This window comes from Tasmannia lanceolata, unplaced genomic scaffold (genome assembly GCF_043159265.1).
Source record: "Tasmannia lanceolata isolate RefF3 unplaced genomic scaffold, GAP_Taslan_0.1 ptg000006l, whole genome shotgun sequence".
Classification (NCBI taxonomy): Eukaryota; Viridiplantae; Streptophyta; class Magnoliopsida; order Canellales; family Winteraceae; genus Tasmannia; species Tasmannia lanceolata.
Genome location: NW_027518683.1, coordinates 24,194,426 through 24,218,798, shown reverse-complemented (window position 1 = coordinate 24,218,798; position 24,373 = coordinate 24,194,426).

The window sequence follows — 24,373 nt, the reverse complement described above, 5'->3', positions numbered from 1 at the left end:
TACATTTGCATTGCACTTAGGATTTAACTTGTGTGCTTAATATTCATTCCTTGATCCCTTGATCTACAAAATTAGGTTAGAGGTTTTCAAAAGATTAAAACTTTTTAGGAACCTAAATTTTCACTCATCATTTGTTGCCATTTCGGGACCACCCTTGGATTTTCACTTGGTATCAGAGCCTCGGCTCTTAAAAGATTTTCTTTTCTAAAAATCTTTGAAAATTTTTGTTTTCAACAAGGGAAAGATCATAAGATCTTTGGCAACTTTCTAATTGTGAAATGGCGGATAAAAATGGAACCGGACTTCCGGAAGGCCATTTCACAACTAGACCTCCTTTCTTTGATGGGTCCAACTATGGACATTGGAAGACAAGGATGCGCATCTATCTCCTTTCGATAGATGTGGAACTTTGGCACATTGTTGAAAATGGATACATTTTGCCTTCCAAACCATTTGAAGAATGGAGTGTTGTAGAGAAAAGGCACGCAAATTTAAATTACAAAGCTATAAATTCTTTGTTTTGCGCCTTATCTACGGAGGAGTTTAATCGAGCTGCTCTTTTTTATTCCGCTAAGGTTATTTGGGATACACTTGCCGTTACCCATGAGGGAACATCACAAGTTAAGGATTCCAAAATAAACTTGTTAAAGAGCAAATATGAAATGTTTAGAATGGGTCAAAATAAAAGTATTTCCGATATGTATATCCGATTCTCTAAAATTTCTAATGAATTAGCTAATCTTGGTAAATCTTATCCTACTGATGAGCTTGTAAGTTGCTTAGGTCACTTCCTCCTTATTGGGACCCAAAAGTCACCACCATCCAAGAATCAAAAGATCTCAAGACACTATCTATGGAGGAGCTTGTAGGATCTCTAATCACTCATGAGATGCTCCTCACTAGCCGTCAAGAAGAGAAGAAGCCAAAAGAGAAAGAAAGAGAAAGCCGATCTCTAGCTCTAAATGCCTCCAAGACGGACTCATCATCAAGTGATGCGGATAGCGATGAGGAAAAAGCTTTAAGGAAATTTAAAAGCTTATGGAGAAAGCAACACAAAAAGGATAAAAAGAAGAAGAAAGAAGAAAGTAAAGTAGAAGGAGGAATTAGGTGCTATAATTGTAAGAAGACGGGACACATAAAATCGGAGTGTCCACTTCTCAAGTCATCTTCCTCAAGATACAAGGGAAAGAAGGATTGGAAGAAACACAAGGCTCTTGCAGCCGGTTGGGATGGGGAAAGCACGTCGGGCAAGAGTTCAAGCGAAGGGGAAGATAAAAAAGAGGATCTTTGCCTCATGGCACTCTCCCATGATGTTGAGGTAGATTCTAACCCCTCTTGCCATTCATCAAGTAGTGATAGTGAAAACATATCTTATGATGAATTATGCTCAACCTTGCATTCTCAAATTTCTAAAAATAAGGTTCTTAAAAAATCTATTTCAAAATTAGAAAATGAACTTGATTTTTTAAAAAATGAGTCATCCTCTTCCATATCCAAATCTCAAGCACAACTTGAAAATGTTAAACTTGAGATTAAAACCCTTAAGGGTTATTTAGATGAGAAAACTTGCCAAATTGTCAAACTTCAAGATATGGCAAGCTCTTCCAAAACTTATGAAGATGCCAATAATGATTTTCTAAATCAAATAACCCATCTTCATAATGAAAATGAAAGGTTAAGATTATGTCTCCATGGTTTTTTAAATGGTGATAAAATTATAGACATAATCTTGAAGAAGACTAGTCAAAGACCTAATCATGCACATTATGACTAGTTTATCTAACCCTCATGTTAGATGCCATTATTGTGGAATTAATGGTCATTACCAATTCCAATGTGCATCTAAGATTAGGGATTATGGTGGAACCAAGAAATCTTGGGTTCCCAAAGCCCCCATATGATTCTCTTCATATGTTCTTAGATTAGGGGCTTATGCTTAAAATTGAATATCTTTTTATGGTTAATTAAATATCCCCTCTTATGTTGAATAAAAATTCTAAATAGGGGGAGTTATAGGTTTGCCTTTTTTTCTTGAAAAAGGGGGAGCTTAAAATTGTAAATTTCATCTCTTTGTTTTTCTATTACCCCATCTTTTTTATAGATGCCAAAGGGGGGAGAAATCTAGTATAAGGAAAATATATGCATACTTTTATTGGAAAATCTCGTGTGCTTGTCATCATAAAAAATGGGGAGATTGTAAGCCCAATGGTTTCCACCTTGGCATTCCCATCTTATTTTGATGATTCCAATACACAAGTGATTTAAGATCACTAATGTGTTTGATTGTTTAAGTTGTAGATCTTAATTGTGCTAAGACAACATTGCTTGGATTGAGGCCAAGAAGATCTCATTAGACCACATCATGAAGGCCAAAGACATCGAAGTCCAAGACGAGTGAAGACTTGAAGAATCGCATTGACGATCGAAGTCAATTTAGATTGTAAAAGATCCAATCTTAATTTAGATTTTAGAGGCATAAATTAAGTTAATATCACACACCCCTAAAATGTATTAGTGATTGTCCTTGTGGTGTTCCAACACTATGGAACCCTCATAACAATCCCAAGTTGGTGAAATATTGGAAGCCCAGAAACAAGAGTTGAAAATCTGCTGCTGATAGGCTTCTCGGAACTCCGAGAGAATTCTAGGAGCTCCGAGCTCGGAACTCCGAGACATTCCTCAGAGCTCCGAGAAATGGTCCAGTAGAAATTTTCTAACTTCTATTTGTATTCTCGGAACTCCGATAAATATTCTCGGAACTCCGAGAACACTATAACGGTCTGATTTATAGCCGTTGGGAATTTTCACAGGAATTACCACTATGCCCTTGAACGGTCATATTTTGGTTTTCCTATATATATGGGCATTCTAAACTTCAAGACCATCAATCCTAACACTCTTAAACTCTACTTGAATATCCCAAGAGTGAATCAAAGCTTATTTATGCCTCTCATCCTCTAAGATTAGGATTTGGATCATAGGCTCAATTTGTACATCTTATTCAAAGTTGTAAACCCTTGTGAGGGATTTTTTAGTTCTTTCTTTCTTATTCTAAGATTGTATTTGGGCGAGTGCGAAGGGACGCGGAGCCATCCCTAGAGGGCTAGTGCGAAGGGGACGCGGAGCCATCCCAAGAGCGAGTGCGAGGAGACGCGGAGCTTTCTCCGGTTCGTGGCAAGTCTTGCGAGGCGGAGCCGAACCAAATTGTAATTGGGTTGATTCCTCACCATTAAAGGAATCCTTAGTGAAGCCATCAACGGGTTTGGTTGGTAGAGTGGAGTAGGCCTCGCGTTTTGAGGACCGAACCACTTTAAATCTCGGGTGCACTCTCTCTTATCTTTTGCTCTATATTTGCATTGCACTTAGGATTTAACTTGTGTGCTTAATATTCATTCCTTGATCCCTTGATCTACAAAATTAGGTTTGAGGTTTTTAAAAGATTAAAACTTGTTAGGAACCTAAATTTTCACTCCTCATTTGTTGCCATTTCGGGACCACCCTTGGATTTTCAAAAATTAACCCTGGAACAGAATTTTAAAACCTTGCATTCAACTGTGAATCGTAGTTCGGAAGCATAACAGGTTCTTTCTAATTTTTCATTCCCATTCAGTATCTATGTGGTTCTTTTTCCAAGAACATCTATAAAGATTCGGATTGGTTTCTTCTTATGATGACACTCGAATTACCTTATATGAGAATAAGATAGTCAGTGATGTTGGAAATAAGTAAATCGAGTGGATAAGATCTTATCCAATCAGTGGCTCAAACATTGGGTTTCAAATCTGTTTGATGGATTGGTTGAAAGGAATGTTCTGAATTCATTTGATTTTACTGCCTCCAGTATTTGTCAAAACCTTTCTATTGGGGACAAAAATTGAGCAACATACGTAATTGTATGTGGTCCGTAAAAAATAGTGCAATATTCATTCAAATGCTTTGTGACAAGCAAATGCCAAAAGAATTCTATTGTGTTCTTGGTAATAATAGGAGGTCATTTCCCCCATCCTGGCCAAGGAACTTATGCTTCGTTGTGGGACATCTAATTACTTGATTAATTTAACTGTCTAGATTTGACTGGCAAAAAAATACTTACGAAATGTTAGAGCCGGTAACCGATTATCATTAACCTAACTAATTACTTTAAATAAATCCCCAACATTACGTGAATGTGCAAAATTACATGAATTCCTCAAACTTTACTTGAAAATGATACCAAGTAGAAAAAAATAACAAAATAAAAAAAATAAAAGAACAAAAAAAGAGAAAATAATTCATCCCTATTGAGGTAAACTGACAAATATATCATTCTACGATATGAAATTACCAAAATTCCCATATCTCCGAAAAGAAAAGCATTTGGATATTTTATATTAAAAAGGGCATTTTTATTAGAAAAACACTTTGAAAACGGGGTTCCATGTTAAAAATAAAAACTGGATACCCTTTTTTTTTTTTTTTTGCAAAATGATATCCTGTTTTGCTTGCCGTGCTCTTTTTATTATTTTCTCAAAGATGTGTGAAATTCCACTTAGCAACCCAAGAGAGGGTGAATTGGGTTTCCTTTCAAATTTTAAGGATTTTGAAAACTTAGATTGCACTAGTTTTAGATTGAATAGAAATTCAAAAATAGTATTTAAAGCAATAGTAAAAAGCTTACCACAAGAGAAGAGGTGAAGAGACAAAGAAGCTTTGACACAAGGATTTTTATAGTGGTTCGGACTTAGCTCAAGACCTACTCCACTCTTCTCAAGTTACTCTCCTTGAGGATTCCACTATCTTCTCCAAGGAACATAAATACGGCTTCCTTCCGCCTTGTACAAATCGAGCTTCAAGCTCCAAGGGTCTACTACGGCGCCCTTTGTGCCAAATACAAAGAAGATGAAAGGTTTTAGCTTGCTTGCCTCTAGATAGGCTAATTACAAGTAAAGCTTACTCACTCTCATAAGAAAAGGATCAACAAATGAAAACCCAAAAGTCTCTCAAGTATAATCTAAGGTAAAGGCACAAGAGAGAGATGGAGAGTGAAAATCTTGAGGAGAAAGAGAATCAAGCCTTTTAGTGCTCTTAGAATGTTTTTTGAACTCCTTTGTTACTTTCCCAAGAGTCCCAAGTTCATATATATAGAGGGGAGAAAAATACACAATTTTTAAGCTCCCCAACGGTCTTCTCCGACTCCGGGCTCGGAGCTTCGAGTCCGTATTTTTTTGAACCTGGAACAATTCTCGGAGCTTCGAGAATACTCTCGGAGTTCCGAGAAGCCTATAATCAGCAGAATTTCCTGTTTTTATTGCTGATTTTATTTGGGCTTTTGGAACTCATTCTAAACAAGATAAATGGAATATTATGTGGGTCCAAATATGTTGGGACACCACCATGAACATTCACTATCCAATTAAATTCTATCTAGGTTGATTTTAACTCTCCTTTGTGCCATAGACCTAGACTATACATAAAGGACCATTTACATTCTAAATTTACTTAGTCTTCAATCTTGTTGGCACCTTGTAGAGGCTTTGACATGTCTTCACTCAGCTCCATTGATGCTTGAGCCAAGCTTGAACTTTTGAGTTAATTACCATTCTTGTTAGGCTAGAATTCAACCTTGTCTTTGAATACCTTTGAGATGATGATGCCTTCTTCATGCCTTTGATATCACTTTGAGCGTGAATAATTTGCCATTTGCCATGCACTCTTGAGGATGCTACTCTATCAACACCATAACTTTGCCAATGGAAATCATTAGTGTATAAAACCTTTATTTTATAACAAATTGAGTTTGTTAATCATCAAACCATTTCAATGGGAGTAATTGTTGAACCCTTGGGCTAACAATGTGTCTTTTAGGTGTTTTTTTCCCCTTTTTGATTATTTGTTGTCTTTCAAAAATTTTCACATTTTGAGAGTAACGAGTTAAATTATAAACATTATCAGAACTTTGTAGGGCCCATATAACAGGGCTAGTCAAAACTACACCAAATCACACTAACAAGCATGTTCAATGAGTGATTCCCATTGGTTCGTGTGAGTTAGTGACTAATCCAACGAGTTTTGATTATGGACTTGAAACTGTTTTCGGTTGTCTCAAGCAAGTCAATATTGTCCTAATGAATTCATTGTTTGACATGTTAGTTGTACACTTCGTTTCTGAACCAAAATATTAGGGGTCAAACTGATATATTAGAGGTCTCAACGGATCTAATTCAGATTGGATCCAACTATATCTAGGCCATGATCTGTCCCTTATTAGTCTGATTTTCGTCCAAGTGTCCTTTGAGTCCTACATTTATTACCTTGGTCATTACCTATTTTGAATCGGAAAATCCATTGGAGTGTCCTAGTTTCTACTTATGCTGTACATAGTTAGAATTTTGGAGAATGTTGATTTTGTAGGAGACTCTTGTTCCCTCGACAACCATTCACCTTTAGAAAGTCAAAGTTTGGTTATTGTTGATTTGGCATGCTTACCTATTGATATGATTGATCCGACTTATTGGGGCATTGTAGGAAAAGCATCTATATGGATACAAAATGACATGCATGATAGATAGATTCAACGATGTTATATCTTAACCTCTGTAGATCTTATCATTAGTCGGCTTTCTTGATTATGATCAGACATTCATGCAACATACTTATGTTCCTTATCCGTCGACAATGTTAAGTATTTTAACTGGAGATTTACAAACTTTTTCTAAGATGAATACATTTAGTTTAAAAATAAGATATTTGGAAATATCGGGTTACTTGATTAATTGATAATCTTGCACTGGGTGAATATTAAGGGAATTGACCTATCTGCTTATTTGAGATATTGTCGTGACATTATGTGGGATTAATTTAAACTTCCATGAAGTAAAAATATATAATCAAATAAAAATAGAAATTATTACAAACTGCATACAAGCATCTAGGCTCTAGAATTAGGGTAATGCATAATTAGTTAGGGATTAGGATTAGGGGAAGATGAAATAATGAATCAAGATGAGAGAGATAGAGAGAATCAACCTGAAACTTTGTTGAAATAATGAATCAAGATCAGAGAGATAGAGAAAATCAACTTGAGACTTCATTCCTTCCAAATAATGGAAAATGATTTTGATATAGAATTTTATATTATAAAATGTCCCTTCACAGATACTCTATTGTTTTACAATATGAAGGATATTTTCATATATATATTTATATATAAAGGGGGCGCGGTATCTTAGCTCATGCTCAGAAATTCTATCTGAGGTAGAGTTTTTATATAGGGCATCTCCCATGTTGGTTGACTCATCCAAGCCAATAATTTCAACGAGTAATTACACAGCTTCAACCATTGTTCCAACAATCATCAACCACTAGTGGAGTAGATGGAATCCAATCCAATCACTGAGTGAACATGAAGTAGATGGAATCCAATCCATTGAACAAATTTGGACAACCCTAGACTAGTGCGGGACAGAGTTTGTACAACTCTTTAAAGACATTGAGCAATATTCACAATGTTGCAACCACTATTGATATCATTTCAACCGGTAATTACACAGCTTCAACCACTGTTCCAACAATCATCAACTATTAGTGGAGTAGATGTAATCCAATCCAATTAGTGAGTGAACATGAAGTAAATGGAATTCAATCCAATGAACAAATTTGGACAACCCTAGCCCAGTGCGGCACAGAGTTTGCAGAGCTCCTTAATGATAATGAGCACTATTCACAGTGTTAGAACCACTATTGATACCATTTGAACCAGTAATTACACAGCTTCAACCACCATTCCAACAATCCTCAACCACAAGTGGAATGGATGGAATCAAATCCAATCTAATGAACAAATTTCGACAACCCTACACCATTTTGGGACAGAGTTTGCACTCCTTAATGACATTGAGCACTATTCACAATATTGCAACCACTAATGATACCATTTCAACCAATAATTACACAGCTTCAACCACCATTCCAACAAACCTCAACCACTAGTGGAGTGGATGGAATCAAACCAATCCAATGAACAAATTTGGACAACCATAGACCACTGCGGGAGAGAGTTTGCACAACTCTTTAATGACATTGAACACATTTCACAATGTTGCAACCAGTATTGATATCATTTCAACCACTAATTATACAGCTTCAACCACTATTCCAACAATCATCAACCACTAGTGGAGTAAATGGAAAGCAATCCAATCAGTGAGTGAACATGAAGTAGATGGAATCCAATCCATTGAATAAATTTGGACAACCTTAGACCACTGCGGGGCAGAGTTTGCACAACTCCTTAATGACATTGAGCACTATTCACAATGTTGCAACTACTATGGATATCATTTCAACCAGTAATTACACAGCTTCAACCACTGTTCCAACAATCATCGACCACTAGTTGGGTAGATGGAATCCAATCCAATCAATGAGTGAACTTGAAGTCGATGGAATCCAATCCAATGAACAAATTTATACAACCCTCGACCAGTGCGGGACAGAATTTGCACAACTCCTTAATGACAATGAGCATTATTCACAACGAGAAATTACATAGCTTCAACCACCATTCCAACAATCCACAACCACTCGTGGAGTGGATGGAATCCAATCCAATCCAATGAACAAATTTCGACAACCCTACACCAGTGCGGGACAGAGTTTTCACAACTCTTTAATAACATTAAGCACTATTCACAAAGTTGCAACCACTAATGATACCATTTCAACCAGTAATTACACAGCTTCAAACACCATTCCAACAATCCTCAACCACTAGTGGAGTGGATGGAATCAATCCAATCCAATGAACAAATTTGGACAACCCTGGAGCACTGCGGGCCAGAGTTAGCACAACTCCTTAATGACATTTAGCACTATTCACAATGTTGCAACCAGTATTGTCATCATTTCAACCAGTAATTACACGGCTTCAACCATTATTCCAACAATCATCAACCACTAGTGGAGTAGATGGAATCCAATCCAATACAATGAACAAATTTCGACAACCCTACACCAGTGTGGGACAGAGTTTGCCCAACTCCTTAATGACATTGAGCACTATTCACAATGTTACAACCTGTAATCATACCATTTCAACCAGTAATTACATAGCTTCAACCACCATTCCGACGATCCTCAACCACTAGTGGAGTGGATGGAATCAATCCAATCTAATGAACAAATTTGGACAACCCTAGACCACTGCGGGACAGAGTTTGCACAACTCCTTAATGACATTGAGTACTATTCACAATGTCGCAACTAATATGGATATTATTTCAACCAGTAATTGAAATTCCAAGGGTAGGCCCGAGTATGGCAACTTATGAGGAGGGAAAATTTAGGTTACTTAAAAAGTTTTAAACTTTTGAAAACTCCAACCCAAATTTGAAGATTAAGAGATCAAGCATGAAAATTAAGCATACAAGTTAAATCCTAAGTGCAATGCAAATGTAAAGCAAGAGATAAGAGAGAGTGCACCCGAGATTTAAAGTGGTTCGGTCCTCAAAACGCGAGGCCTACTCCACTCCACCAACCAAACCCGTTGATGGTTTCACTATTTGATCTTCTTAACTTCGGCGAAGATCGATGCCGATTACAATTCCAACTACCTTTAACCTTGGTGGCAATTCTCACCACGGAGAATGGGCTCCGCTTCTCCAAACACTCGCCCGAATACAATGGTCTTGATAAAGAAAGAAAGAACAAAAATCCCTCACAAGGGTTTACAAACTTTGTAGAAGATGTACAAATTTGAGCCTAATGATCCAAATCCTAATCTTAGAGGATGAGAGGCATAAACAAGCTTGAATCACTCTTAGGATGTTCAAATAGAGTTTTTGAGTATTAGGATTGATACTTGGGAAGTTTAGAATACCAATATATATAGAAAAATCGAAATATGACCGTTTGGTGGCATAGTGGTAATTCTGGCAAAAACACCAACGGCTTTTTTTTCTTCCCGAAATAGCGGTCTTGGAGTTCCGAGAAATTCCTCGGAGTTCTGAGAAATTTCTCTCGGAGTTCCGGGAATACAAACAGAAGTTGGAAAAATGCTATTGTACCATTTCTCGGAGCTCCGAGGAATCTCTCGGAGTTTCGAGAAGCCTATGTTAAGCAGATTTTCAATTCATGTTTTTGGGCTTCCAACTCTACACTAAGTTGGGATTGATATGAGGGTTCAAAAGTGTTGGAACACCACAAGGACAATCACTTAAACATTTTAGGGTGTGTGAGATTACTTTATTTATGCCTTAAAACACCTAAACTAGGATTGGATCTTTACATTCTAAAATGACTTAGATCTTCAATTGCGATGCTTCAAGTTTTCATGCATCTTGGATCTCTGATGTCTTTGGCCTTCCTAATGTGGTCCAATGAGAGCTTCTTGGCCTTAATCCAAGCAATCTTGTCTTAGCAAAATTATAATCTAAAACTTAGACATTCAAACACATTAGTGATATTAAATCACTTGTGTATTGTCATCATCAAAAGAAGATGGGAATGCCAAGGTGGGAACCATTGGGCTTACAGTAACTACACAGCTTCAACGCACTAGTGGAGTAGATGGAATCCAATCGAATCAATGAGTGGATATGAAGTAGATGGAATCCAATCCAATCAACAAATTTGGACAACCCTAGATCAATGCAGGACAGAGTTTGCACAACTCCTTAATGACATTGAGCACTATTCACAATGTTGCAACCACTATTGATACCATTTCAACCAGTAATTACACACCTTCAACAACTATTCCAACAATCCTAAACCACTAGTGGAGTGGATGGAATCCAATCCAACCCAATGAACAAATTTCGACAACCCTACACCAGTGCGGGATAGAATTTACACAACTCCTTAATGACATTGAGCACTATTCCCAATGTTGCAACCACTAATGATACCATTTCAACCAGTATTTACACAGCTTCAACCACCATTCCAACAATCCTCAACCACTAGTGGAGTGGATGGAATCAATCTAATCCAATGAACAATTTTGGACAACCCTACACTAGTGCGGGATAGAGTTTGCAGAACTCCTTAATGCCATTGAACACTATTCACAATATTGCAGCCAGTATTGGTATCATTTCAACCTGTAATTACACAGCTTCAACCAGTGTTTCAACAATCATCAACCACTAATGGATGGAATCCAATCCAATCACTCAACATGAAGTAGATGGGATCCAACTAATTAAAAAATTTCTGACAACCCTACACCAGTGCGGGAACAGCACAACTCCTTAATGACATTGAGCCATATTGACAATGCTGCAACCACAATAGATACCTTTTCGACCAGTAATTACACAACTTCAACCACCATTCCAACAATTCTCAACCACTAGTGGAGTGGATGGAATCCATTGGACAACTAGTGTGGGAAGAGTTTCGACAACTCTTTCTGCACACTAATGACTACTCGCAGTGTTCCAACCACTCTTGATACCATTTGAACTAGTAATTACAGAAGTATTTCAATGATCCTCAACCACTAGTGCAGTAGATGGAGTCCAATCCAATCACTCTATATGAAATACATGGAATCCAAAGAGTTTGAACAAAATTAGGACAACCCTGAACCAATTTCAACAAGAAAGTTCGAAACATTAACCGGTATTGACAGTATTGACACCTCTTTATAAATACCCTACACACACAGTTTCATCACCACTATTAAAGTAGCTCAAATCGAACCCAATGACACAATCCAATCCAATTCAATCAAATCCAATCCAATGACACAATCCAATCTATTCCAATGACACAAGCCAATCCAATCCAATGACACAATCCAATCCAATGACATAATCTAATCAAATCCAATGACATAATCCAATGACACATTCCAATCCAATCCCACCCAATCCAATCCAACAATAACATTCGAACAGCCCCGAACCAGTGTGGGAACAGTTTGAACAACTACTAACACAGTTATGTCCCACTATTCCAACAATCCTCAAAGATTATTAAAGGATGGAATCCAATCCAATCAGACAATATCTACTACATGGAATCCAATCCATTGAACAACATTTGAACAACTTTAATAGCATTTAACAATTGACTTTAACACATGTTTCAGGATTGAGTATTATAACACAAATCAAAACTGCATACACTCTACAAAAAATAAACCACAAAACTACACAATCTACAAAACTACATACACAATATACAAAACTACATACACAATATACAAAAAACAAAATAAACACGTTTAAAACCATAAACATATTTACCTACACAGATTTACCTAGCTTCCAAACTCCAAACGTAGTTTTAATGGTGGTAGAAGCAAAAAGTGTTGTTGAAGAAGAAGAAGAAGAAAGCTTTAGTGGTAGGTAGAACTCATGTCTTAAAAAGAAGAGAAAAAGGGATAAAATATTACTTTTCTCTCTCTCAAAAGACTTCTGACATGTAGATGGACAGGAGGGGCAATTTTGTCTCCAAAAAATCTGTGAATAGTGAAAGCACTTCACTTTGGTCATTTTAAACTCTCCACTGCTTTTTAAATAGTAGTCCAAAAAAGAGCTTTTTTTAGGTCATTTTATATATATAGACGGCGCGGTATCTGAGCTCAAGCTTAGAAATTCTATCTGAGGTAGAGTTTTTATATAGGGCTTCTCCCATGTTGTTTGACTCATCCAAGCCATTCATTCCATAGAAGCTGACATAGATAGGTGGCTCCTAAGAATCCATCTCCATAGGATCCTCCAAACCGATCGATATGTAGGGGCACAAAATGAACCATATTGTAGACGTCCATTTGAAACCTCCACAAATCAACGTTTACCATGATCCTATGAAGATGATTTCTCAGTTACACCACATCTATGTCAGGTCCTATAGAATCAATATCTAACACAACCCAAACAACATAGGCAGCCACCCTATTTAAAAACTCTACCTCAGAAATTCTATCTGAGCTTGAGCTCAGAAACCATTTACTAATATATATATATATATATATATATATATATAGCTGCCTCTAAACAATTTAGAACATGCCAATTGAATTTCTGGCTATGTTTGACCATGATCCAGTACAATTTTTGGACCATATGATATTGGTCCAAATAAGATCTCACAGATCCAACAATTGTGCCCATGCCTTGTAAAATGAAATTGGGACCTTTTGGATCCATTGGACCGTCTGGTCCACCGACACCCCTACTAAATTTCTTAAAATGGCATCCTAGAAGATAATGCCATACAGAGTATATCATGACGTTTCAATGCACGCCAATATCTTTGCCAGATATTGTTTGGTTGTCAAATTTATTAGTGTCACCGAATGTATCCTCAATTTCAATGTCATTTTCCCTATATAACAAGACCCCTTACCCTACCTCTATCTAAGGCCTTTTCTACTTTCTTTAGATATCTGTCATGCCAACCCTGCAAACCAAGCCTTTTTTTGTATCATGGTCCATTGTCATCAACGTCGTACAAGTAGAGAAGTTGTGGCTAGGCCCTTCTATACGGGGTTCTTATAATAATTCAACTCGAGAGATAGTCCTTGCCAAACAACATTATGGAATGGGTGATATAGGAAAAGAAAATGTGGGGACGTCGCAAGCAAGCCTGATTTCTGGTGGTCTACTTCCACGCAGGGTTGTCTCAGTCCGCAACTTGGAGGTAATCAAAGAGAATTCATCCATTATTTGTGTTTTTATGTTTATGTATGTGTTTGTCCTGTATGTGCGCACCTGTGTGCTCATGAATTTATGTGTGCTTGCATGAAGAAATTTAAAATGGGATTTTTATTTATAAGTATTTAATTTATAAAATATACTCCGCTTAGCCACTGTAAATATTATTTAGCCAAAAAAAAGTAATTTTTTGAAAACAAAATCTGATAAGTATTTATTTAGGTTACATGCATTAGACGAACTTGTTTTCTTCAACATGATCTTTTAAGTAACACTAAAAAGGAAATGTTTTTCATCCGAAGATTTTTTTTGTTGTATTTGTCACGCCCCGACCCCACTGTGTAGATATTATCCGGTTCTGGGTCATCTACCCTCCCCGGTTTTGTTTTCCAGTAGCACTAACCGTGCCCGACCAAGTCCGTGGGGCCCGCCCCTTGGAGATGCTGAAAACGCGTCTGCATAGGGAGAGGAGAAATCAACATATATAGCCCAGTAAATTTTCCTCCCTTTCCGATATTGGATCTTTCAATCCACCCCCTTAGGACCGGACGTCCTCACTATGACACCGTACTGGATGGGCGGTCCCGCTCTGATACCATTATGTCATGCCCTAACCCTACTGTGTAGATATTGTCCGGTTCTGGGTCATCTACCCTCCCTGGGTTTGGCAGCACTAATCGTGCCCGACCCACTCTGCGGGGCCTGCCCCTTGGATATGCTGAAAATGCGTCTACATAGGGAGAGGAAAAATGCACATATATAGCCCAGTAACTTTTCCTCCCTTTCCGATGTGAGATCTTTCAATCCACCCCCCTTAGGGCCCAACGTCCTCGTTGGCACGCCGTACAGGATGGGAAGTCCCGTTATGATACCATTATATCATGCCCTGGCTCCACTGTGTAGATATTGTCCGGTTCTGGGTCATCTACCCTCCCCGATTTTGTTTACCAGTAGCATTAATCATGCCCGACCCAGTCTACGGGGCCTGCCCCTTGGAGATGTTGAAAGCGCATCTACATAGGGAGAGGAGAAATCCACATATATAGCCCAGTAATGTTTCCTCCCTTTCCGATGTGGGATCTTTCAATCCACCCGCTTAGGGCCCATCGTCCTCGCTGGCACACCGTACTGGATGGGAGGTCCAGCTCTGATACCATTATGTCACGTCCCGACCCCACTGTGTAGATATTGTCCCGTTCTAGGTCATCTACCCTCCCTAGTTTTATTTTCCAGCAGCACTAACCATTCCCGACCCACTCTACAGGGCCTGCCCCTTGGAGATGCTAAAAACGCATCTACATAGGGAGAGGAGAAATCCACATATATACCCCAGTAATGTTTCCTCCCTTGCAGGATGGGAGACTAGAGTTAGGACTAGGACTGGAATGAAAGACAAGGTAATCTACTATTGAATTGTTTCTTCCCTTGAGTTCTTTATACTTCAATTCTGTGAAAGCATTTTAATTAGATGTAGGACGCCATCGACAGACATTCAACAGCTATGTGATCACATTTTGAAATACTCAAGAGGGGGGGTGAATTGAATTTAACTCAATATTAGGCCTTTTGAAAATTACCTATGAACCCTAATTGGAATTTTTCTTCACTTAATTAAATATTTGGTTAGTGCAAATATAATTGAAAGAACAAAGTGAAATGCCAAGCCAAACAATAATGGAAATGCAAGAGTGAGAAATGACACACCGATATATAGTGGTTCGGCCAACGGCCTACTCCACTCTACTCAAGGTCGCACTTGAGGGATTCCACTATTGGAGACCTCCACGATGCCCGGCTCCGAGGCGGTTACAATTCCAAGGGATATTAAACAAGGATGCCCTTACACCTTTACAAAGACTCTCCTTCTCCGCCGAGTTCTAAGCGGTTGCTCTCTAGGGAATTAAAAACGGAATGCCCTAGCCACCTATACAAGATATGAAGATTGAATAGCTTGGCTTCTTCTTGAAAGCTTGATGCTCTTTGTAGATCCTTGATTGCTCTTCAATAAAGATTTGCAAGTGATAGCTCTAAAATATCCAAACTCAATAGGTTCACAAGTGAAAGGCAAGTTTGGGAAAAACCAAAAATCTTAAGCTTGAAGGGGTTGCAAGTTAGCTTGAGTGCTTAAGAGGGTTTTTCAAAAATCAAGAGAGAGGAAATAATCCTCTAGATGTTGTATAAATAGTCTCTCCTCAAAATATGACCGTTTGGGGGTGTAGATAACAAAAATCAAATTTTAAATCAAAACCCAACGGCTCTTTTTTGAGCTGTCGCAAGGTTCTCGGAGTTCCGAGAATTCTCGGAGTTCCGAGAAATATTCTCGGAGTTCCGAGACAACGGCCAGAAGAAATAAAATTTCTACTGGACCATTTCTCGGAGTTCCGAGAAAATGTCCAGACGCTACTGGACCTTTTCTCGGAGTTCCGAGGGAACTCTCGGAGTTCCGAGCTCGGAGTTCCGAGAAGCCTAAAAATCTGCAGTTTTTTATTTTTATTGCTTGTTTGATTTTTAGCTTTTGGAACTCAACTCCTATGATTATTTTGGAATGTTTATGAGGGTCCCAACATGTTGGTCCACCACATAACCATTCACTAATCCATTTTAAGTTCTTAAGTGTTCTTTTAAAAAACAATTTGAAAACACTTTGAAAACGTTTTGCCTTGACTTGAAAATCTAAAGAGAAAGGATGTACAATGATACCTATGCAATCTTCGATCCCTCTTTAGCTTTGGTCTTCAAATAATCTTCCATCTTTGGATGCTTGCTTGAGTGATGATGTGAGCTACACTTAGCTCCTTTGGCTCTTGTTTGGTACACCTTTAAGCATGATCAAGTTGAGTGTTGGTTTCTTCAACGATCAATCCTATCTTAAACACAACACTTCAAAGCAAATTGATTAGTATTCAAAAACACAATCAATTATGTTTAGAATCATCAAAACAAGATAGGAGAGTAGACCCTTGGGCTTACAATCTCCCCCTTTTTGATGATGACAAACAAAATTGATTATGAGGTGTGTGTGGAGTGACATAGTAGGCAAGTGAATACTGGAACTCCCCCTCAATATATGCACACATATAAATGATACAAGTTATAAGCAAGTGGTGCATATAGTCAATTGAATAGATAATCAATTTCAAACTTCTCCCCCTTTTGTCATCGACAGAAAGGGTGTAAAAAAAAATTTAGGAGTGGATAACTCCCCCTAAATCAATGCTTATGGTATAAAAATATATAACCAAGTAATGCACATATACCTGTTCATGATCGAGATGTTGACATATGTCAAGATGTTAGGTATTTTAATTAAAGTGAAAATACCTCTCCAACTTAGAAAAACTAAGAAGGCTAAGAATATCAATTGAGTGATTTTTAAGATTAAAAATTTGACATCTCATTCATGCAGATACTACCAAACAAAGATTATATATATAAATACTATATAGATAAGCTGGTTAAAGGCACAAAGTATTTATTTGGCAATTTCTTTAATTTGATCCGCACTCCAAATGTTTAAGGCACTTCGGATATAACAAATTCTATCATCACTAAGGGGTTTTGTAAAGATATCCGCTAATTGATCTTCAGTGTTGATATATTTTAAGCAAATATCCCCTTTTTGTGAGTGATCTCTGATGAAGTGGTGCCTAATCTCAATGTGTTTTGTTCTTGAGTGTTGTATGGGGTTCTTTGTTAAGCTTATAGCACTAGTATTGTCACATTGGATGAGAATATTTTTCATTTTGATTGCATAGTCCATCAATGTGCTTTTCATCCATAGGACTTGAGCACAGCAAGCTCCAGCTGCCACATATTCTGCTTCTGTTGTGGACAGAGCTACTGAATTTTGCTTCTTGCTAAACCATGAAACAAGTGATTTACCCAAGAATTGGCAAGTCCCACTAGTGCTTTTCCTATCTAATCTACATCCAGCAAAGTCTGCATCTGAATATCCGATGAGAGTGAAGGAAGATGATCTTTCATACCACAGTCCTAGACTTTGGGTTCCTCTTAAGTACTTGAAGATCTTCTTAACTGCTGATAGGTGAGATTCTTTTGGATCCGATTGAAATCGAGCACAGAGACAGACAGTAAACATAATGTCTGGTCTGCTGGCTGTCAAATAGAGCAAACTACCTATCATACCCCTATACAATTTCTGATCCACAGATTTGCCAAATTCATCTTTTTCTAGCTTAGCAGTAGTACTCATGGGAATTCTTGATGTCTTACTGCTATCCATGCCATACTTCTTTAATAACTCCTTTGTATATTTTTCTTGATTTAAAAATATTCTATTTTTGTATTGTTTAATTTGGAGTCCTAAGAAGTAGGTTAACTCTCCCATCATGCTCATTTCAAATTCATTTTTCATTAAGGTTGCAAATTCATCACACAATTTTTGATTAGTTGAGCCACAGATGGTATCATCCACATAGATTTGGACAAGGAGGATATCATGATTTTCTCTTTTGATAAATAAGGTTTTATCCACCTTTCCCATCTCGAATCCCTTTTCAACTAAGAAAGTGCAAAGCCTCTCATACCAAGTTCTAGGAGCTTGCTTTAATCCATATAAAGCTTTATCAAGCCTGAAGACATGATTTGGATGTTTGAAGTCTTCAAAACCTGGAGGTTGCTCAACATACACTTCCTCTTGGATATAGCCATTTAGGAAGGCACTTTTGACATCCATTTGATATAGTTTAAATCCTTTATGAGATGCATATGCCAAAAGTATCCTAATAGCCTCCATACGGGCAACAGGAGCAAATATCTCATCATAATCTATCCCTTCCTCCTGATTGTACCCTTGGGCTACAAGCCTAGCTTTATTCCTAGTGATAATTCCATTTTCATCCAATTTATTTCTATACACCCATCTCGTGCCAATGACTGGATGATCACTAGGTCTAGGTACTAGCCTCCACACTTTGTTCCTTTCGAATTGACTTAGCTCTTCTTGCATGGCCATCAACCAATATTCATCCTTTTCAGCTTCCTTGATGGATTTTGGTTCTAATTCGGATAGGAACGCCAAATTGTTACTCACACTACGATAATATGATCTAGTTCTTACTGGCAATGTGGCATCACCTAAAATTTGGGATTCAGGATGATCTACCAATGTTCTCCTATCCCTAGGCAATGAGTCATCATTTTCATTTTCTACTTCCTCACTAGGTAATGTATGACTTGTTGATGCATGAGGAGGAGCACTCAATTTTGGAAAAAGATGTTCAATGGGTTCATCCCCATCATGTGGCATTTCTTGAGGTGTTGGCTCTCTTTCATCAAATGTCACATGCATGGATTCTTCTACAACTAGGGTTCTTCGATTAAATACTCTATATGCCTTGCTATGTGACGAATACCCTAAGAACACTCCATCATCCGACTTCTTATCAAATTTGTGTAAATTTTCTTTAATGTTTAAAATGAAGCATTTACATCCAAACACTCTAAAATAGCTTATATTTGGTTTCAAGTTTTTCCAAAGCTCATAAGGTGTTTTCTTAGAAATTGGTCTTAAATATACCCTGTTTATAATATAGCAAGCGGTGCTAACCGCTTCCGCCCAAAAATATCTAGGGAGATCATTTTCATGCAACATAGTTCTAGCCATTTCTTGGAGAGTTCGATTCTTTCTTTCTACTACTCCATTTTGTTGAGGTGTTCTAGGTGCGGAAAAATTATGTTTTATGCCATGTTCATTACAATAAGTGTCAAAATGTACATTTTCAAATTCCGTTCCATGATCACTTCTAATGTGGGAGATGGCAATACCTTTTTCATTTTGAATTTGATTGCACAATGTAAGAAAGTTTTCATAAGTTTCATCTTTATGTGCTAGAAATATGACCCATGTGAATCGTGAGTAGTCATCCACAACTACAAACACGTACCTCTTTCCACCTAGGCTACTAGTCTTCATTGGTCCAAAAAGATCCATATGAAGTAGCTCCAAGGGGTAGGAAGTTGAAATCATATTTTTAGGTGCAAATGAGCTTTTCAATTGTTTTCCTAATTGACAAGTTCTACAAATGTGATCTTTGATGTATTTGAACTTAGGCAATCCTCTAACACTTTCTTTTGAGGAGAGGGTCGAAATGAGATCCATTCCGGCGTGACCCAACCTCCTATGCCATAGCCAAGAATCCTCACTAATGGCATTTAGACAAGTCACATTTTGGAGTCTAAGATCATCTAGTCCAATTGTATAAATGTTATTGTCTCTAGACCCTATGAATTTTACTTCTCCATTTATCTTATTTTTAACAATGCATTTATCGGGATTGAAGACAACTTCAAAACCATTATCACATAATTGACTAATGCTAATAAGATTATGGGACAAGCCATCAACAAATAGTACATCATGTATGGGAGAGGTAGAGTTACCTATGGTGCCTTCACCTTTGACTTTTCCTTTCTTATCATCTCCAAAGGTAACGTCTCCACCATCCTTGAGCGATAGGGATGCGAATTGAGTAAGGTCTCCGGTCATATGTCTAGAGCATCCACTATCAAGGTACCATGTGTTCTTCTTGTTATGGCTTTTAAGGCATACCTACATATGAATAGGCAAGTGAGATCCCTTAGGTACCCAAATCTTCCTAATCTTGCTATGTTCATTTGTTTTCACATTAGAGTTCAACTTAATCTTATCTTGTTTAGCATGTAAGCAAGCAACCTTGTAATGACCTTCTAGACCACAATAAAAGCAAATTTTGGTACCGCTAGAAGAAACCTTTTCAAGTTTAGTTTTATAGTTGGATATTGTGGTGTTCCATTTATGTCCAAGTCCACTTTTGTCACTTGACATTCTTTGAAGATTTACAAGCCTATCCAATTTTAATGAACTATTTTCAAATTTTTCAAAAAGTTTCTTTAGTTCATCATACTCAAAAGATAATCTACCATTTTCATGCTTTAGATTGTTGTTTTCATTTGAGAGTTCTTGTCGGTTTTTATTTAAGATTTTGACAGAAGCATTTAACTCATGAATTTCTACTTTGTATTTTTCATTCTTATCATCTAAAAATTCATGATCCTTTTTTAACCAACCAAATTCTTTTGTCATGTTAGCAAGAGAATTTTCAAGTGATGCAATTTTATCAAATTGAATTTCAAGTTCATCATTTGCATTTTGTAGGGAATCAAGAACTTCTTTTAAAACAATAACATCATTTAAAGTGTTTACCTCATTGTTGTCGTTTGTTGAGGCCATGAAGCATACGTTCTTTGCTATCAAGCAATCTTCGCCATCATTTTGTTCGCCTTCGCTATCAATTTCCTCATCCCATGTGGCGGTCATTCCTTTCTTGCCTTCTCTTCTCTTGAAGCGGTTGTTTGAAGTGGGTTCATTGTTGAGTGGACAATCCGGGCGAATGTGTCCAAGCTTCTTGCAACCGTAGCATCGGGGTTGAGAAGACACATCACCAAGTTCTTCTTTCTTTTTGAATGGGGGATTTGTCCTTCTATTTCTCATGCCTCCCATGTTCCTTTGCAAGAATTTGATCATTCTTGTTAGGAGGGCAACTTCATCTTCCATGTCTTACTTTGCATCTTCATTTTCACCTACATTACAAGCAAAAGCAATTCCTTTTCCTTTTTCGATTTTAGTTTCGATTTCGGGTGCTTTTGTTTTGAAAATCATTTCATGGGTGATCAAGGACCCTATTAGTTCATCTAGGTTCAATGTGTTCATGTCCTTGGCTTCGGTGATTGCGGAGGTTTTGGATTCCCAAGACAAAGGCCTAAGGATTTTAGTCACTAAATCTCTATTGGAAAATTATTTTCCAAGACCCCTTAATCCATTTACAAGATTGGTGAATCTAGTGTACATGTCGGCAATTGTTTCATCGGGTGTCATTTGAAAGAGTTCGTATTGCCGAAAAAGATGGTTCATTTTAGATTCTTTTACTTGATTGGTTCCCTTATGGGTGACTTCTAAAGTGTCCCAAATTTCCTTAGCCGAATTCAAATTTGATACTCTATTGAATTCTCCGGGAGATAGAGCACAAATAAGAGAATTCATGGCTTTGGCATTATAATTCAAAGCTTGTTGTTCGGCTTCGGTCCAATCATTTAAATTTCTTGTGGGTAAGATGTATTCATTATTAATTGCTCTCCACATTTGATAGTCTTGGGTTAAAAAGATTTTCATTTTGGTTTTCCAAAAACCATAGTTTGTTCCATCAAAATAGGGTGGCCTAGTGTTTGAATAACCTTCATGGTGTTGAGGGTAGTTTGCCATTTTAGAATCTTTACTCTAGACCGGTTAGGGTTTTCTAAAAATTAGAGACGAGGCTTTGATACCAATTGAAATACTCAAGAGGGGGGGTGAATTGAATTTAACTCAATATTAGGCCTTTTGAAAATTACCTATGAACCCTAATTGGAATTTTTCTTCACTTAATTAAATATTTGGTTAGTGCAAATATAATTGAAAGAACAAAGTGAAATGCCAAGCCAAACAATAATGAAAATGCAAGAGTGAGAAATGACACACCGATATATAGTGGTTCGGCCAACGGCCTACTCCACTCTACTCAAGGTCGCACTTGAGGGATTCCACTATTGGAGACCTCCATGATGCCCGGCTCCGAGGCGGTTACAATTCCAAGGGATATTAAACAAGGATGCCCTTACACCTTTACAAAGACTCTCCTTCTCCGCCGAGTTCTAAGCGGTTGCTCTCTAGGGAATTAAAAACGGAATGCCCTAGCCACCTATACAAGATATGAAGATTGAATAGCTTGGCTTCTTCTTGAAAGCTTGATGCTCTTTGTAGATCCTTGATTGCTCTTCAATAAAGATTTGCAAGTAATAGCTCTAAAATATCCAAACTCAATAGGTTCACAAGTGAAAGGCAAGTTTGGGAAAAACCAAAAATCTTAAGCTTGAAGGGGTTGCAAGTTAGCTTGAGTGCTTAAGAGGGTTTTTCAAAAATCAAGAGAGAGGAAATAATCCTCTAGATGTTGTATAAATAGTCTCTCCTCAAAATATGACCGTTTGGGGGTGTAGATAACAAAAATCAAATTTTAAATCAAAACCCAACGGCTCTTTTTTGAGCTGTCGCAAGGTTCTCGGAGTTCCGAGAATTCTCGGAGTTCCGAGACAACGGCCAGAAGAAATAAAATTTCTACTGGACCATTTCTCGGAGTTCCGAGAAATTTTCTCGGAGTTCCGAGAAAATGTCCAGACGCTACTGGACCTTTTCTCGGAGTTCTGAGGGAACTCTCGGAGTTCCGAGCTCGGAGTTCCGAGAAGCCTAAAAATCTGCAGTTTTTTATTTTTATTGCTTGTTTGATTTTTAGCTTTTGGAACTCAACTCCTATGATTATTTTGGAATGTTTATGAGGGTCCCAACATGTTGGTCCACCACATAACCATTCACTAATCCATTTTAAGTTCTTAAGTGTTCTTTGAAAAAACAATTTGAAAACACTTTGAAAACGTTTTGCCTTGACTTGAAAATCTAAAGAGAAAGGATGTACAATGATACCTATGCAATCTTCGATCCCTCTTTAGCTTTGGTCTTCAAATGATCTTCCATCTTTGGATGCTTGCTTGAGTGATGATGTGAGCTACACTTAGCTCCTTTGGCTCTTGTTTGGTACACCTTTAAGCATGATCAAGTTGAGTGTTGGTTTCTTCAACGATCAATCCTATCTTAAACACAACACTTCAAAGCAAATTGATTAGTATTCAAAAACACAATCAATTATGTTTAGAATTATCAAAACAAGATAGGAGAGTAGACCCTTGGGCTTACACATTTTTTGAATATTTGATACTTCAATTCTGTGTAAGCATTTTAATTTGAAATGATTAACTTATTTAATTTTTATGCATTATATAATTTTAATATAATATAATCTTGAGATTAAATATTTATATCCATTTTTTCACTGTAATATTTCGCCAGGTTGTTTTAGGCTACATTTTAGGCTACACACTGGGAACCGCACAAAAGTAGCCTACGTAATTGTAGAGGATGAAATGTAAAGACATTCTTTACATTAGATTGATTGTGACTATAGAAGTATCTACAACCCATCATACCTACCAAAACCAAAAAAGCCTATATAACCTAAAATATAATATTTCATGATATTCATCCATACTTTCTTACATCATAAAGGGTTAATGTCACAATTCAAGTAAATATCTTACAAATTGTTCATCAAAGAAATTGAAATGACAGGCTTTTGTAGGTAAAGAATAATTTTTTATAACCATATTAAAAAGTAAGGAGTTACGTTTATTGAATTCCCTTTCGAACATTAGTCTAGTTATATTTGTCAACGAGATTTAGAATTTACTTGTTTTTCTTGAGAAATGAAACCCTGAATCCCTCTTATCTTTAGTAACTGGGAGGAACTATACTGATAATTTTTATCTGTTCTTGTGAGGATGATCTACTTGGAAGTTGGAGATCTTTCTCTGCACGAAATAACTTATCTAGGTTGATCGTTGATGTTCCAAAAAATTACTGTATTTTTTGGTTTCTTTGTTTCTTAAAAGATTGAAAGATGGCAAAATGAATTTCATTTTAGAGAGGAGTGGACGAGAACTATTATCTTGTGTAGTTATCAATTTGTTGGTGAAATTTATATTATTTTTCGACAGCAAGTCCTTCTCTTGATGCATAATACAAACATATATGTACAACAAAGTTATTAACATATGTAACATTGCTAATAGTTTTCATTATTTCT